Raw genomic sequence first — 12,286 nt, 5'->3', positions numbered from 1 at the left:
GGTACCAAGTTTCAGCAGAAGGGTCATAGCAGGCTGTTTGAATTAGACGGCTAGCATTAATGATGTCGTAATATAAATTAAAATCCGGGAGACTTAAACCGCCTTTATTCTTTGGGGTAATTAGATTCCTGTATGATATTCAGTTGATTTAGGGAACCATAAAAACTTTGAGATTGTGGTTTCCATTTTTCTGAAAAAATTTTTTGGAACGTTTAAAAAGATGGAGTTAAGATGAAAAAGGATTCTAGGCAAAATATTCATTATAATGATAGCAGATTTTGATAGCAAAGAAAGATTGATGTTTTTCCATCTAGTTAGATCGTTATTTATCTGATCCCAGACTCTATATAGGTTTGCTTTTATTAGTTCTTGGTGAGGGTGTGTGAAATTTATTCCTAGGTATTTAACTGTATATTTGAGAGGAATATCAGACAGGGGGAAGTAATATTCTAAATGGTTTGCAGGGTTTAATGGAAAAATAGATGATTTAGCAGGGTTTAATTTATAATTAGCAGCCTCAGCAAAAAGATTAATAGAATTTCAAATTTTATGAAGATCGGTGTTGGGAAGCTCAAAATAGATGTTTAGGTCATCTGCAAATGCAGAATAATTTATATCAATGTTGAAGTCTTTTGGGATATGGTGATAAGTCTTTTGTTTAACCCAGAGAAGGAAAGGTTCCAGATATAAATTAAAAAGATAAGGTGAGAGTGGGCAACCCTGCCTAATGCCATTGCTAATTTTAATAGGGCATGATAAAGTTTTATTTATATACAGGGAAGTAGAGGCATTGTTATAAAACATCTTAATAGTGTTGCTAATCAGATCAGGAAAGTTAAAGAATTTCATGGTTAGGTAAAGGAAGTTTAGATCAATGTTGTCAAAGGCTTTGGTAGCATCAAGGGTGAGTGCATAACACGGGTGGCTATCACTTTTTAGAAACAACATTAATGTGTTTAAGGTAAGATTATTGTCACACAGTTGTCTCTGTTTCATAAATCCCAACTGTTCAGGAGAAATTACTGTAGCTATAACTTTCTGAATTCTATTAGCAAAAGTGGTAGATAAGATTTTGATGTCAATGTTAATAAGGGCGATGGGCCTATAGCAGAGAGGGTTGGACTTGTCAGAGTTTGGTTTTGGGATGAATATTGTTTTCGAATTGTTCATATACTTATCAGTAATCCCTTTCAAGATGATATAATTATACATAGCAAGGAGAGTTTCAGAAAGGTGACGACTAAAAGTTTTATAAAATTCTCCTGTAAAGCCATCAGGATCTGGTGCCTTATTTGGTTTAAGCTTTTTAATAGCTAGCATTATTTCATTCAGTGTTATGGGGCTGTTTAGAAAGGTGTTTTGCGCAAAGGATAATTTTGGAACAGATAGCTCATTTAGGAATTTTTTGTGCATTTCATTTAGGGTCTGGTTTTGGGGATTATAGATTTCAGTGAAGATATTTACAAAAGAGTTAACAATATCTTCATTACTGTATAAGTTTTTCCCTTTGTATTTTATTTCATTAATATAGTTTGGTCCCTCTTTGATGTTTATGAGTCCAGCTAGTGTTCGGGAGGGGGTTTGGGCCCATTCCGAATATCTGTGAAGGAGTTTGAGTTCTACCAAGGATTGATTTTGTAAGTGAAATGAGTAAATTTTTTTTTGTATCACATGTAATTTCTTTTCCAGTTCAGGAGAAAAATACTTTTGTAGTTGTGCATCAGTCATCTTTTGCTCATTGTTGAGGTTATTGATGTACAATTTCTCTTTTTTTTTATAATAAGATGATTTTTGTATGATTATTTCTCTGATGACCACTTTGGCCGTAACCCATTGGCTATCTAAGGGGATGGTGGATAAACAAGATTCTGTGTCAAATTGTTCCAGATAATCATTAATTTCCTGCAGAACATCTTCTTTTTTAAGAATGTTCCTGTTTAGTGACCAAGTGGGACTACTACCATTGCGATTCAGGTGGTGAGTGGGATTAATACAAAGTGAGACATTCGAGTGGTCGGATAAACATCTAGCCTCAAGGGCAAAGTTTGTAATTTTGTTTGAAAAGATATCAGAAACCAAAAAATAATCAATTCTGGACCAGACTTTATGCGAAGCCGAATAAAATGTGAACTTATTTAGCTCTCTGTCATGGTCAAATATTAAAAAAGGGTCAACTAAGTTGAAGCTATTTATCAAATCCTGAATAGATGCAGTTACTTGCGAGGGCTGTTTCCTGTTTTTATTTGAACTATCATTCAAGGGGTCCATGAATGCATTCCAGTCACCACCAGTAATGAAAAGATGATTAGGAAATTGAAGTAGTAGATTATGTATTTCATAGAAGAATAAGTGCTGGTTTGTACAAGGGCTATATAGGTTTAAGAAAAGTATAGGGTATTTTACCTGAGGGTATGAGCAGGAAAATAAACACCATCTACCATTTGGGTCAAATTTAGTATTTAGCATTTCACCAGGAAAGGATTTTTTTTAATTATTATTACAGTGCCTTTTGATGCAAGACTATTCCCTGCTGATATCACAAGTTTAATCCAATTTCTTTTTTTTAATATTATCCCATTGAACATTTGTCATATGGGTCTCCTGTAAAAAGACAATGTTGGATTTATCCTGAAAATTCAGGTGCATAACTAGTTTCTTTTTATTGATTTCTTGAAGCCCATTTACATTCCAGGAATTCACACTAATCATCATAATTAGATTCAAAACGTAGATATATGCTAGGATAAACTAAGAAAAAAGCCCTACCAGGGACGATGCAATTAATAAACACATTTTTTATATATGACAGAAAGTGTAATGTGGTAGTAAATCATATTCTGGCATCTATGCTCCTTACCATAAACCCCGTGCCTACCCACCTGTCTCCCTGAGTCATTTTTGAAAAAGTTTTAGATAGATACAAGTGATCTGTTTTTAAATATTTTCCCTTATGAAGAATAATACAAGAACAGAGCAGGGAGACATATAAACTAACATCAATAGTCTAAGCGCCAACAAACATTCGACAACTACACCATCATGCCACTCCCAAAAATGTTAAGGAATATTGAAAAACATATGTACATAGAATGGGCAGTTAAAGGCAAAGTGACGTTCGAGTTAGGAGTTAAAGGAGATAAAACAATACCACCATAAGAACATGATACATACAGCATTTATTTTTAGATTATTGACCTTGAAAATTTTCATGCAAATAGGCAAGTGAGGTTGGAGTAATATAGACAATAAAAGTTACTAAGCAATTGAAACCAACACAATTTATAACCAGAGCTATTAATAACATTACAGCAGATAGTAACGCAAGTTCTATTTATAACTGGCATAGCAGTAAGTACCATCATAACCTAAAACTATGTTTTGGTCTCCTGACTGGAGAAGGGACAGTCAACTTAGATAAGCTCTAACTGAGCATACTGCTCTAAAGGGAGGTTAACGAAGGGGGTAATTATAACAAGAAAAAAATTACAGGTTAAATATATATGGCAGCAAACAGAATAGCTCTGAGTAATGTAAATACATTTTTTACCTATCTAGATATCTAGCTGGGGTTACTAAATATGCATTACACACAGAATTACATAACAATAGGATTAAAGAAGGAAAGATAGAAACAAGCGCATTAATTGACAACCTAAGCAGATGATTGGATTTTCACTAAATGCAGTTCACAATAAACTACATAACTCACATATCATCACTAACCAGTAAAAAACACTGTTTAGCCAGCCTTTTTAGTAAGAAAGCAAGTTTTAGCAAGCCGGCTAATTAAACCAAGCACAATCATACAGCATATCAAGCTCACTAGCTCTGTAGATCCACCTTTATTGAGAGAAAAAACAAGCCATTCATATCCTGCACTTTCAGTATAGAATTAAAACATGATTCATGAATCGTGGTTGAATCATGGTGAAAGTAGTCAAAATGCTAATTTGTGTTACCATGCAACAACAGATACATTTCAAACTTGAAGACATATTTTCAGTAAAGGTAGCACAGCCGTGAAGCAGACTAATGGATTACTAAACAGGCAATAGTCTTTAGCTGTCTTTAAATAACTTTTAACAGTTGCATAGGCTTTTTATTTTACTCACAGAGTATGAGTTTGTATCACAAACACTTTCACAATGAGCACTTAAACACACACCTAAATACTAAATAGAAAACTAAATGTGAACACATAAAATATTGTTTTCGAAAAACTGAAAGGCACAGAAAAGCATGTCTGAAGTATGGCATTGTAGTTTTGCAACATGACCAGCAGATGGCAGCTACTGTACAGTTTGATATGAAAGACTTCTGACAAAGTGATGTATTTGGATTGCTAGAAAAAACCTATCTTGTAATAAACTCATTACCTAAACATAAGATTAGGCTGCTGAATTACCCTGACCAGAGTCCTTTATAGTCCATTTAAATTACCCCCATCCTGAAGTGTCCAGAAAGTGTTGTTTTAGATCCATTTCTTCTTCCCTAAGCTTTAATTCATGATATTAACATTCCCAGAAATGCACTGCTGCTTCTTCTTCTGTTGCGACCTCTGACCTCGTGATGTAATCGGCTGATGTTCCTGTTGCATTCTGGGTAATGAAATGTTGAAACGGCCCTGGGAGCTTAGGGAACCCTTGTGGAGCTCTAAATAAGGCCTCAACAGGCCACAGGGAGCCTCATACACTGATACAAATGGGCCAACATATTGCTGAAGAGCTAGAAAGGAAAATAAAAACAAAAAAAAAAGCCAGGACATCCAGATGATGGTAAAAATAAGCTGGGAAGATGACAGGGTAAGTTAGAATCAGTTAGCAGTGTTATAAAGCCAGCAGAGATAGTTTTTTGTAGGTGTAACCATCTTGGTTATACTATTTGTTAGTCTTAACAGTAATTCATAGCTTTTAAGCATATACTGTATTATCTTGATTATATTATTTTACTAGCTTTAACAGTATAGCTAGTTAAGCCAGTAGTTCCTTGAAAGCTTGCAGAAATACTTTTTTTGCTTCATCTGCAGAGTGTATTAGGAACTTCTGATCCCCATAGCTGAAGGAGAGGATGTCTGGGTGTTTCACCTGGAAGCATAATTTGTTTTTGATTAACAAAGCACAAAAAGGAGCTAGAGCTTGTCTTTGAGCCTTAATGGGCTGGGGTAAATCCTGTGCTATTGTAATCCTGTGACCTCTCCATGAAATTTTACTTTTCTTTTTTGCAGCCATGAGGAGTGTGGTAACATGTGCAGCATTTAGTAGCTTTGCATAAATCTGCCTAGGGACACCCTCATCTTGTGATCTTCGTAATGCTCTATGAGCTCCTTCAATAATGATTTCTTTAGCTAAGATTTTATTTTCAGTAATGTGTTCAAAAATCTCATTTAGTATGACTGGTAGTTGTATTTGGTCAAACTTTTCTGGGATGCCATGTATTAGAATGTTGTTTCTCCTACTGCGTGCTTCTAAGTCAATTATTTTTTGCTGTAAGTCACTAATAATTTTGTCAATTGTATTTACCTTGGTTTGTAAATCTTGTATTTGCTTTGAATTCTCCTCAGTTTTCTTGTCAATACGATTAATTCTGGATGTAATTTGGTCTAGATTAGAACCAAATTAATTTAATTTGTCTGAGAATAATTTGAAGTCTTCATGCAAGGGCTGTAATGCTGTTTTAAGGTCATCTAGTGAAAGAACAGACTCACCTTTAGATTTAGCAGCTCCTTTATTTGAATCATGTGTTGATTTATTTATTCTCTGCCTCTTAGCTGTTACATCCTTTTCAGATGACATTAGAGAAGATAGTTTAGTTTTAGAAGTTATAGCATCCATGGATTCTTGTTGTTTAGCCATCACTGGGTGAATTAAAGTGTAGGTTTAGGCCACAAGGGAGTGACTTAAAGAGTTCTCCTTAACTTTTCTTGTTTAGAACTCAGAACTCAGTCCTTCAGAGAAAATGATGCCACCATGCGGTCACGGCCTTCAGCCAGTCACTAGAGGTAAGCCCTTACAGAAATTGACAACATTTTACTTTTTAGACCAAAATGTTGCTATAAGTCTTTTCCATGAAGTGTAGTTTAGAAGAAATACTCCTTTCCTGTTCAATTCAGTGCCAGATGCAGGTTTTTTTTGAGCGGATAGATTTGGTTGATACAGGAGCAGCAGAAAGTGTGTGTTCAGTGCTCGGCGGCCATCTTGAACTCGTGCTGGAACACTTGCATGTGTTTGAGGGGTGATTTGCATGTCTGTCATGATGCTCTGCTGTTTCTTTCATATGGCACTCTGTTTGACCGCACCCCTCTTTATTGGTCCTATATGTGTTTGCTATGGGAATTGTTTGCCATTTTTTTGGACTTTTTTGGGACATACTCCTAAAATAACAGACATCAGACTTTGCATAAGTTGAGTGTTTCAAAGGAGAGCTAGATTCTCCAATAATACTATACTGACAAGCATAAAAAAGAGTGAAACATATTATGTTAGAAACTAGTGGAGTCTGGCTTTATTGGCCTGCATGCATTAATATAGACCTATAAAAGTAAGTAAAAAATCATTGTGCATTCAAAAATCATTGAGCTAAAATACTTAGATGTTGTTAAGAAGTGATTTGAACATCTAACGCGTTGGTCTCATTAAGTGAGGTTTCAGAATTGCGCAGATATGACCACACACTTACTTTGAGATGAAGTACAAATGCAAGAGGTGTTTGAATGAACTTCCTAGGGGACAAAAATATGATATCACAGAGAAAGTCACAACCTACTAAATACAGTTAAAACTAATACACAAAAATGTGCACAATAGGAAAATAATTAACATACAGAAAGCTGAGAATATTTAATTAAAACTGTTGAACAAGACACATGGTCTATATGCTTTAATATGTGAAGCACCTATCACTGGAATTAGTTGCTTAAAGAAAAGGGAAACAAATGCTTTTATATATAATAAAAAGCCTTCATGCAATCTTAGATTATTAGTTGAACTGACTCATATCATAATCAATTCTTAATGATATTAGTCAAAGCATCCAATGTGAGATGTATTTTCCATTTTAAATCCTATAGGAAAACAAGGTAAGAACACATGCAAGTAAGGTTTACATTTTTCATGTTGCTATATTATCAGCACACATTTCTAGTACTATTCTCATCTGTTTCTCAGGCAGTTATCAGATTTCTGTTGATGGATTTCTATTATACTTTGTTTTCTATTTTGCATAACTTTAATGTGAAATATAATCAAGATTTGTGAGAATCTTGCTACTTATGCTGTCAGCCATGAAACTGGAATGCCTAATGTAATAAATATCACTTCATAATTTTTATTTGTATTATTTTTCAAATGTAACTATCATTAAGGGGGGGCGTCATTGTCAGCATACACAGTAAATGGTCTAAAAAGGGTGTATGCAGTTTTCCATGGCCCACTTAAGGATGCATACTCTTTTTGTATTTTGGAACAATCCCTCTCCCTGCTTATCACTTTGTGGCTATGATTAAAAAGGGTAGCTCTACTTGGTCATACATTTGAGACAAAACAACACCAAAGCCAACATTATTAGTGCAGCAAGAGTAAAATTAAAACATTTTGAAAAATGTGACAAATTAAGTGGTAGATGTCTCATTCATTTTATAGCATGGAAGGCCAATTGACATTGCTTAGGATATGCTTTCTCAATATATTGGTTCTATTGTGCCTTTTGAAAAGTAGTTGCTTCTGGGTAGTTAGGAATGACCATAAACATTTAGCATGATATTCCATAATTACCTAAGATGTTTAATTGCAGAACAAATATGCACATTACTCTGTATTATTGCTTTATTATGCACCGGAATCCTAATTCCCTGACCTAAACAAAATTCTAAAAAGACACATGTGATGCTGACTATCTACATTCACCTATGAGTCCTATCACCCCTGGTCTACTAGATGCCTCAAATGTTTAATTACTCTTCTCTCATTTGACTATGAATGACTTCTTCTTCTTTTGGCTTTTACCGGTTAGGGGTCGCCACAGCGGATCACCTGTCCACTCATGAGTGGCAGTGGAGTTTTACAGTGTCAAGTTGCCAGCCTCGCACCCAACCTTCCACAGAAGGCACACACATGCACGCACTGACGCCTAGGGCCAATTTAGAGTGTCCAATTCACCTACAGCATGTCTTTGGGATGTGACTATGAATGACTAATGACTAATCATTTATGAAAGCCTTTGTAAATCTTGATGATACTGTTGAAAGTCATAATTCCAAATATGGTAACCATGACATGTAATGCCAAAGACATTTCTGTAAAATTTATTAGCCCCACTGGATACTCAGATCTTGTATGCTCGCTGGATTATATCTCCAGACAGATCTGCCATTAGCCCATTTTTAAGGGATGGAATGTTAGTGGAAAAGCTCATCAGACTCTGCCACAGCTTGCTGTGAGGAAAAGGTTAGTTTGCTTTTGATTTCTTGTACTTTGTATTACTTTATTGCCTTTTTCTACTTTGTGTACTGTGATTTGTTTTCTTTACACTGTGTTTTACTAGTATTCTGTTTTTAATTGCATGTTAAAACTTGTAAAGAGACCACAGCTGTGTCTCTTGTGAGTCAAAGATAATTTTTTCCTACCCTCTCACCCTGTTGCTGTTGCGTTCTTAAACATAACTGTCTTTCTAGCTGCCTGCCCATTATGCTAATTTGACCACAAATCTCCTCCCCTCTCCCCTTTCACTGGCTGGTGTGAGTACACACAGTTATCATTTTGTGAAATCACTCCCCTTCAACTATTTAAATTTATTGGTCATCCCACTGTATTTCATAGAATCAGAATGCAAAAGTGCCTACTCCCTTTCAGTCTATCTTGCTCTTTTAAAATTAGTGGCTCTCCACTTAGACAACTAAAACATAAGTTCTCCCCTTTCATATCTAACTGCTTAGTGCACACTGCAGTGTTTAGGATATTAACCCCTTTTATTTTCATCTTACCTTTAAACATCTATTGCAAGACCACCAATTATTGGAGATCCCACATTCTGCCTCTCAGTAGTCATCTTGAGATTAGTGCTTTTGTTTTCTCCTGATGAGAGAAGGAAACACAGAGATATTATTTCATGGGGATTGATGATCACCAGAAAACCTATTAACTGCTTTATAGGTGACAGTTTGGAATTTGTGCTTATATTCTGTTCCAGGTGAAAGAAGAGGCACAGTGCATTGATTCCTGACTCTTTCTGGTTGGACAGTGAGTGGCTGTGCTTAATGTTGCTGACTGGTCTGGTTGCTATTCAAGGCATCTACCAGGAAAAGGCTGAAACAAGCCTACAGACCCTTGCATCATCTGGGACAAGACTGTGGATCATCAAGCAGGCTGTGGCTTGCTTCTTATCTTGGGATTGGTGCTAATGTTTTGCTTCTGATGAGAGAAGAACCAAAGGAGCATTGTATCCCAGCATAGTGAAGCTGTGGTGAGACCAGCACTAGTAGTAGCCAGGTAGTAGCCATTCAGTTCCTCTCTTTTCATCATTCTTGACAAGCTAATTATTTGTTTTCAGTAAGTACTGCTTGATTTGTTTCTAACTTCAGAACAGCTGCCTAAATACTTCATCCTTAAATGTTCAAGGTCTACATATTTGTTTCCCCTCAAGTGTTTGGCAGTTCTCTGTACAGACTCAAACACCTTGAGTGACATTTTTCCTGTAAAAGCACAATTGAAATTTCTCTAATACTTAGTTGCACACAGGACAACTAGCCTGCACTGACAAGCACTGTCCCTGTAATTGCAAACTGGCTACTCCTGACATTGATTGATACTCTCAGTCCGACTGTCTAATCAATAAAAAAGGGTCTGTTGCTATGGATACTTTCCCACTGTCTCTGTTACTAGCTTGGTGGATACAGACATCCTGAGGCAATGTAGAAATTGCCTCATGTTTACTGACAACCAATTAATTTTCAAACAAGCTGATATGGTATACGAGAGATGTATTTACACAATGTCACTGGAGGCAAAGCCCTTGCATAAAAGTACTCCTAATGTCAATAAGGTTGTCAGTAGTACACCTACTGCACCCATCACACACATTTCAAAGCAGATATATGCTGAGGCACTTAAATGTAACCTTCCTAAACCACTAAGACCTCCTAGATGAAGTACACATAACAAATACCCTCAACAGCACCAAACACACACTTTCAAAACAGCAGCCACATCAACACAGAGATAGATCTCATGGAACCTCTACTTCTAAGCCCATAAGGCAAGTCACCACGCAATCCAGCATTCTAGTCATTGGAAACTCCATTGTGAGACACACTGATGTCCCTCTCACCAGGCTGAGTAAGGAGAAAGTTACGGTCAGTTGCTTATCCAGGGCTAGGATCCATCACATTACACACCACTCAGGTCATTGGATCACAAGTACCAATATGACTCAGTCATAGTCTACGCAGGAGTAAATGACCTGAGACATACGTCCCTAGACTATATGAAGAGAGACATCATGAAGCTCTTGGAATATGTGCCTCAGGCTGGTATGAGCCTAGCATTGAGCAGTATTCCACCTTCTCCAAGCATGATACCACAATATGAACAAAATATGACTGACTTTAATAATTATCTTAGTTTCTGGTGTCATTCTAAGGGGGTGCAATATCTGTCAGCATGGAAGGAGATGGTAAACAGACCACGGCGTTTTGCCAGGGGTAGTGTGCACCTCTCCCCTCTAGGTTCTTGAATATTAGCTAAAACATTGTCTTCCCCATAGTGCCTTTTTTTAGGCAATGCCAAACTGAAAGTACTTATGACATAACGAATCAAATCCAAGAAACTCTAAAGGTATTACTGCTCAATGCTAGGAGTCTAAACAAAAAGCTCCACTTTCTAGAAGCTCTCTTCACCCTAGAGAATGCTGACATCTGTGTGGTCACTGAGATATGGTTTAAAGCTGTGGAGAGCACACTAACAGTGCAAGGTTAAAATGCCTTCCATATCTTTAGACCGGCTACTTCATAGGCAGGAACTAAAGGTGGAGGTGTCTCTATTTACATCAAAAATAAATATACTTCAAGAATGATCAAACAGGACAATGCACTTGAGCTGCTCCATGTTCAAATCAGCATAGGCAAAATCCAATACCACTTCCTTGCAAACAATAGGCCTTCCTCTATGACCCAGGAAACCCATACCATGTATTTAAACTTATTAGAAACACTAACCATACAACCCAATACCATATTCATGGATGGCTTTAATTACCCCACTATTAACTGGAAATCCTATATGACACCAAACATACAGACACAGAGATTCTTGGATTTTGTAAACACAAATTCCCTGGACCAGATAGTCAAAATACCAACCAGGGGTGCAACCCTATTGAATCTGATCCTCACTAATATTGGAGAATGCAGTACACCCTCTAATGTAATGTCTTCCCTGGTAAGGTCAGACCACAAAATGGTTTCCTTTGAAGTAAAAATAAAATCTGGACACCCAGCTAAACATGGAATATTCAGAAACTACTCTAAGGCTAACCTCCTGCTATTAAGTGATAAGCTGGCAAAAATTCAAGCCCCATAAACCCTGAGGACACTGCTGTCTATGCAGAACTGTTCACAGAAACCCTGTTCAAGCATGTTAATAGCTGTACAATGGCAGCTGTACCCACCAGGAAGAAGTATAGAACTAACTAAAAAAATAACCCACCCTGGTAGAATTACAAAATCAATCGGCTGTACAACAGGAGGAAGAAAATCATGGCAAAAATTATGAGGTGCAGCACCAAAAGGATAAAAGCACTCTCATCAAACTAAACAAACAACTCAGAGGACAAATAAAGTCTACCAATCTACCAAAGCCAAATCTGAGGTAAGTTTGGCCTCCCAGGCCAAGGACAACCCCAAAGCATTCTTTAGCTATGTCCACAACCTAAAAGGCAACACACAATTGTGTGCAGAGCTCATTGTAAATGGAGCCACCTATAATGACCAGAAGATATATCAAACATCCTGGCTGATAAATTTACCTCCAACTTTACCCCCCCAACCTTCCCTCAGGAAATACCATAAAATATAACTCCCTCTACTGTCACTAGGGAACAAGTCCTAAATGCTCTCTCTAAGACCAAGAACACTGCATCAATGGGCCCAGACGATATCCAAGGATGCCTTCTAAATAGCATGAAACATGACCTATCAGGGCTTCTGGAATTACTATCTAACTGTAGCCTCAAAACAGGATTTGTGTCTCATAAATGGAGAACAGCAACAGTCATCTCTTTGCACAAAGATGGGCCA

General features: G+C 36.8%; 1 long non-coding RNA gene across 3 annotated transcripts in view; it reads left to right on the top strand.

Moving 5' to 3' along the window:
- LOC122802852 overlaps nucleotides 1–12,286 on the top strand; it is a 239,934-nt gene that overhangs the window by 56,187 nt on the left and 171,461 nt on the right. For all 3 annotated transcript variants that reach the window (XR_006365001.1, XR_006364999.1, XR_006365000.1), the window contains one exon: nucleotides 5,929–5,998. This is a non-coding gene — a long non-coding RNA (uncharacterized LOC122802852). The remainder of the gene's footprint in view (nucleotides 1–5,928; nucleotides 5,999–12,286) is intronic.

The sequence above is a fragment of the Protopterus annectens genome, chromosome 5.part0 (assembly GCF_019279795.1).
Source record: "Protopterus annectens isolate FY-2018-M chromosome 5.part0, PAN1.0, whole genome shotgun sequence".
Classification (NCBI taxonomy): Eukaryota; Metazoa; Chordata; order Ceratodontiformes; family Protopteridae; genus Protopterus; species Protopterus annectens.
Note: the sequence above shows the minus strand (reverse complement) of the source record. Positions and strands in the feature narration are given on the sequence as shown.